Here is a 6245-nt window from a genome sequence, read left to right as displayed (position 1 = left end):
CACGCGCCACACCTCCCTCTCTCTCTTAAAGGGATAGGCGAACCCACTCTGCATCAATAGATAGATAGATAGATAGATAGATAGATAGATAGATGCATCACATTCATGAATAGAGTGTTTGTCAGACCTTCATAGGTAGAGGCTGTTCAGTAGAGCTGATGTTACTCTAGCTATCCTGAAGGTGGCAGCAGAGGGGGATATATATTGTTTATATCTACTAAATATTTATAGAAATAGAAATAAAGCAATGAAGTCAGTAAATAAATAAAATAACAAATCAAATGATGTTATTTCACATGGAAGTTGGTCACCAAGAAGAAAGGACACAGGGAAAATGCACACAGGGGTCGCCAACTATTTGATATTTAAAATTATATTTTGAAACCTCTTTTCATACAACTTTATTTATATTTTGAGGACAAGTTTATCCAGCAAAACAAGTGCATGTATTATTTAAATGTTGGATTGTTTATTTCTAGCCTTTCAATTTCTCTAATGTACAATGTCTTGTCTTTTTATGCTGCTGTCACGCAAACATTTCCCTAGTTGGGATGAATAAAGTACTTCTTAATCATCTTATGTTATCTTAATAACACGCAGGCCTGTTCCTCCTTGACTGCTATTCGGTGCTTTTATTAACATGTATTGTAGTTTTAGAGGTGAAGGTGCTGGTATTTGTATGTTGCTATTTGCATGTGGATGTGTCTTTACAACTGTTGACGTGTTGTTTATTTGTAATGGTGGTGCATCATGTTGTTCTCTCTTCTGAGGCTGAACATATGTAGGCCTATACATTCTGGAAAACTTTAAGAAAGAGACCGGAGCTTCTGAGATCCAGGTGTTTTAGAAATGGACATTTTCAAAAACCTCAAATAGACAGTTTGTGTATCTGTGAGTATTTTGTCCTTTATTTATTTATATAGCACATTTAAAACAACCTCAGTTGATCAAAGTATTCAACGCCAGTTCAAAGAGGTGGGTTTTTAGCTGAGATTTAAAAATGTCAATAGACTCAGCAGTCCGGATATGTACTGGGAGTCTGGGAGCTGCAACACTGAATGCCCTGTCACCTCAGGTTTTTTCCTGCACTGAGAACCACCACATATTTTTGCTGAGCTGAGCGCAATGCTCTAGCTTGGAGCATGGGGGTGCAACAACTCAGACCAGGTAATGTGTGCCAGTCCATGCAATTATTTAAAAACAACAAGTAAATACTTGAACTGGATCCTGTACTGACAGTGATGTGGTCATATCGTCTCTTCCCTGTAAGAAGGGCGGGCAGCCGCATTTTGGACCAGCTGCAGAGGCGGCGGATCAAACACTTATCAACACCAATATACAGGGAGTTACAATAGTCTAAACGAGACGTGGATTAGCTGTTCAAATTCCTTGCTAGGAAGATAGGCTTTTACCTTCCCCAGAAGCTGCAGCTGGAAGAAGCTTGTCTTGACAACTGAGCTTATCTGTTTGTCAAATTTAAAGTTGTCAAAGATGACTCCAAGATTTCTGTCAAAGTCTGTCAAGAGAGGGACGGCTGTAGGAGGCTAGTGGGCCGAGTACACTATTAAAGTCATCCAGGAGTACAGACTGTCCAAATATTATAATCTCTGTCTTGTTTTCGTTGAGTCAAGAAGTTGATTTCCATCCATGATTTAATGTTTTTCAGACAGCTAAGCAAGGCACTCCTAGATTCTTTATTTGCTTTTATAGGCAGGTAAACCTGCAAATCAACTGCAAAGCAATGGTACGAAATGTTATGCTTTTTAAAAAATGACCCCAGAGATAGTAAATACAGACTGAACAAAATGGGGCCTAGGATAGAGCCTTGAGGGACCCCATATCCTAGTGGGGCTGCAGCTGAAGAATACAGGCCAAGATGCACAGAAAAAGTCCTTCCTGACGGATAGGATTGAAACAATTTTAGGACGTTACCTTTAATACCAACCCACAATTCAAGGTATGATAAAATAATTTGGTGGTCAATGGTATCAAAAGCAGCAGACAAATCTAAAAGCACAAGCACAGCAGAATTCCCAGAATCAGCAGTTAAAAGAAGATCATTACAAACTTTTAGGAGAGCAGTTTATGTGCTGTGGCGTGATTTAAAACCAGACTGAAGCTTTTCTGATATGCAGTTTAAAACAAGGTGTGACTGCAGTTGCGCTAAAATACCTTCCTCTAGGACTTTAGACAGGAAGGGAAGCTTGGAAATAGGTCTAAAGTTGGAGAGAACAGAATGATCAAGGTTCTGTTTTTGATAAGAGGCTGCACTACAGCGTGTTTAAAAAAGGTTGGAACGCAGCCTGAGGTGAGAGAGATATTTATCAAAGTTAAAATATATGACCCATTAGTATTAAAAACGTCTTTCAGTAGTCTGGGAGGAATACTGTCCAAGGGCTATTGTGATGGCTTACATTTTTTAACCACATCAGATAACTCGGACAGTGAAACCAGGTCAAACTGCTCGAAAACAGCTGAGCACACAGGAGACACAGCTGGGTCTAAGGTGAGAGGAGGAGGTGAAGATCTGATAGCCAAGACTTTATCATTAGAAAGGAACTTATCACACATGGGGCTTTCACACCAACGCGGTTCCAGGGCCGGTTCGGAGCTAGAGCCTGAAAAGCACAGTTTTTTTCCTGTTCACACCGCAGCGGAGCCGGTTTTCAAGCACCCAAAAATTGTTGGTCTAGAAGCAAGAATCGCTTACGTCGGAGGCGGGGGCAGGGCAGGGGCGGGATCAACCTGAGCAATAACAGTTTTTGGCGAGTACGGCAAATAAAAGTTGTAACAAGCAGCTGAGCAAAGTGACTAGAACGCAACCACCCGCTTTATAAAGTCAGGCAACACTAACCAGGCTTCGTGTGATTCTGTTTATTTGTACCTTACTTTGACCATCCGTTCACTGTCATTGATCATTGTGGAGAGCAGGCAGACGTTTTGTTTTGTATTATAGCAGCTATCGGATGGAATCAATACATGGGCTGCACAGGTTGTCATTACTCATGTCCGACTATCACAAGTAGAATCATGATGAAAAATACGTCGGTAAAATGTGCCGGCTTATGCCACAATAGGATAGCAACAAGTAGTCAAGATAGTCAGTTTAGCTTCGGTTGCTATGCTAACATCACCCATTTTATACCAGAGACACTTTCATAACAGCGTTGTGATGCCAAACAGCGGGCAGAACTGCAGCTTTCGGTAAATTCCGCTGAACAACTTAATAAACAATGAACCACGGCACTCTGGAGAAAAGTATAAGGGTTGAGAAGTAGTTATTTAATTTAATCTGGCTTCGTATGATTAAAGCAACACGATCATCGACCCGACACCGTTGTGGAGAAAATCAGCGACGTAAACGGTGACGTCATGACGCAGCAGCGGCAGCACCAGTCGGGCTCTGAGCGGTGTGAACAAAACGGGGGGCTGAAAAGAAAACCGGTTCCAAACCAGAAAAGCTCTAGCACGGAGCTAGAAGTGAAAGGGGCACTAGAGTAAGTGATGGCACAACACAGGGAGAGTTAGAGGGATTTAAAAGACAATTAAGAGTGGTAAAAATGAACTGGGGCCTATTTCTGTTGTTGGACACAAGATTTGAAATAAAATGTGTTTTTGCACATTTATGCTCCCCAACGCTGAGTTATTTTAAGTCGAGGCTAAAAACTCTACTTTTTACAGCTGCTTACCCAGAAGTATTTTAACTTGTTTTAACACTTACTGTATTTACAAGGTTGTTTTTAAACTATTCTGTATCTCTTTTATGCATGTTTTTTATGAATCTGTTATTCCATTATGTTTTATTCATTTTATTGTGTTCCTTTCTTCTATGTGTTATTGTTGGGGAAATCCTGAATGTGCTCTTCCAATCTGAGAGTAACATGATGACAAAGGTATCCCAACTGTAGCTGTGTACATGGCAGGATGTCTGGTTACCTAGAAGAGCATCAGGACTGTTTGAGGCATATGATAGCTATGTGATGAACATGATGATTCAGCCTCTATGGAGATAGACATATGACAAGCATGCTCATTTCTGACGTGGAGCTAATCTGAAGTAAACATTGAATACTGCTTTCTATTCCTCCATCTAGTCAGACTTTTGACATTTTTGAGAAAAAGTCAGATTTTTGAGAAAAAGTCAGAATATTTGGTTAAATACCAACAAATTCTCTTTTTTTATTTTGACTTCCATTCTTGAGAGGATAAATAAATACATAGATCCTGAGATTGAAGCTCAAGCCGGTGACCAGTGATATTTTCCTAACACTTATTAAGTGTTAATGATGATGTAAAGCACTTTGAGTTGCCTCTGTGTCTGAAAATGTGCTATATAAATAAACGTACCTTACCTCTTTGAAGCGTCTTTGAGCACAGTGCTTGATAAATAATATGTATTATTATTTTATTTTTTTAACAATGTTTTTATTAATATTTTATACAAAAAAAACACATAGTGTACAGTTCCACAGATACAGAGGTGCACTTCTCAAGGTCAAATTACACTGAGGTACAGGTGCAAAACAAAACACACTACCCTTCATACAAAGACACATCTTACATACATTTCAAAATTGAATGATATTTCCAGCCACTTTGGTTCAATTCAAGGCAGTTTCATGGAACATAGTCTGAACTCAAAATAATCATATTATGAGGTTTACACTCTATTCAATCATCCTCACCATCTGCTAGCTCCATACCTTCCACAAACAGATGAAATGGTTTCAAGAATCTTGTCAAAAAAGTCTTGTTTGCCTTTTAGTATATATGTTATTTTGTCCAGAGGAAAAGTTGTTCATATTTGCCAGACCCAATGTGTGACGCTTGGTCTGCTGGTCTTTTTCCAAAATAATGCAATAGATTTATTTGCGTGCAAAAGACATATCTATGATTATTTGTTCGCCCTTGGTATACTTGTGACCTTTTGGGTAAAGTCCTAAAATAAAAAAAATCAGGATTCATCAAAAGTTATTTTGTGATTTTTTCTATTGTTTTTTTAAAAACGTTTTTTCAAAAAGCTTCGACCTTACTGCATTTTCACAAACAATGAAATAGAGTCCCCCTTTCCTCCATACATTTTATACATAGATCTGGAATATTACTATTCTATTTATGTAATTTGGCTGGTGTGATATATGTTCTCATTATCCATCTGTATTGTAACATAATCTTGTGTTGACTGATTGGGATTGAGCCTTCTTGCATATTGATTCCCAGTCCTTTGAGGAGATCTCTGTTCCCAGATATTTACTCCATGCAGTTTATCTTCTGAGTTCTCTCGTGAATTGGACATTATTAAATTGTATAGCTCTGATATAGCACCTTTGCTTAGCCTATCCTTAGTCATAATGTATTCCAATTCAGAAGTTAAGGGTTTGGATATAATACCGTTCTGACTTGTTCTTATGAAACTTCTTAGTTGGAGAAATGTCAAAAAATATTTTTGATCTGCGTTAAATAAACTTGCCTTGCCTTGCCTTACGTTATACTTATGTTTAATTTGTTCAAATGACATCATTCTATCTGAGTTGGCAAATACAGATCCTGAATTGTTCCCTTTGATGTCCATGTTCTAAATACAACATCTGCTCTCCCAGGAGTAAAGTGCTGGTTTCCCCATATCGGACTGTACTGAGACATTGTATTAGTTCCTTTCAGACATTTTTTCACATCAGACCACACCTTGATCATATTTTTGACGATTGGATTATTAGTTATTTTCATCAAACTCGTGGAAGTATCTGAGTATAGATAGAGGGGTAAAGGCAAACTTAAGCTCTCGGATTCCATTTCTTTCCATTGTGGAATGTCCTTCTTTGCTAAATGAAACTTGATGCTCCTTTAGACTGCCCAATAATACCAGGTTATATTTGGAATGCTCAACCCCCCTTATTATATGGCAAGTATAGCAGGTACATGCTCTCTGGCTTGTTTATTTCTCCATATACATTCTGTAAATAATCTTCTAACTTTCTGAAAAAAGTCATTAAGTGGAGGTAAAGGAATATTCTGAAGTAAATAAAGTATCTTCTGTCCGTCTCATTAAGGACAAGCATGGAGGATTTAGTGTGATTGATTGTATACCCTGATATGGCGCCGAACGAGCTTATTAATTCCAACACAGCAGGGATTGTTCTATTTAGGTGCGAGATAAACAAAATGACGTCATCAGCGTATAAGGAAAGCTTATGTTCTGTCTGCCAAATTGTTATTCCCACAAATTCTGTATGCATCCTTACAGC

This window comes from Pseudochaenichthys georgianus, unplaced genomic scaffold, assembly GCF_902827115.2.
Source record: "Pseudochaenichthys georgianus unplaced genomic scaffold, fPseGeo1.2 scaffold_180_arrow_ctg1, whole genome shotgun sequence".
Lineage (NCBI taxonomy): Eukaryota > Metazoa > Chordata > Actinopteri > Perciformes > Channichthyidae > Pseudochaenichthys > Pseudochaenichthys georgianus.
This window is presented reverse-complemented; position numbering follows the sequence as displayed.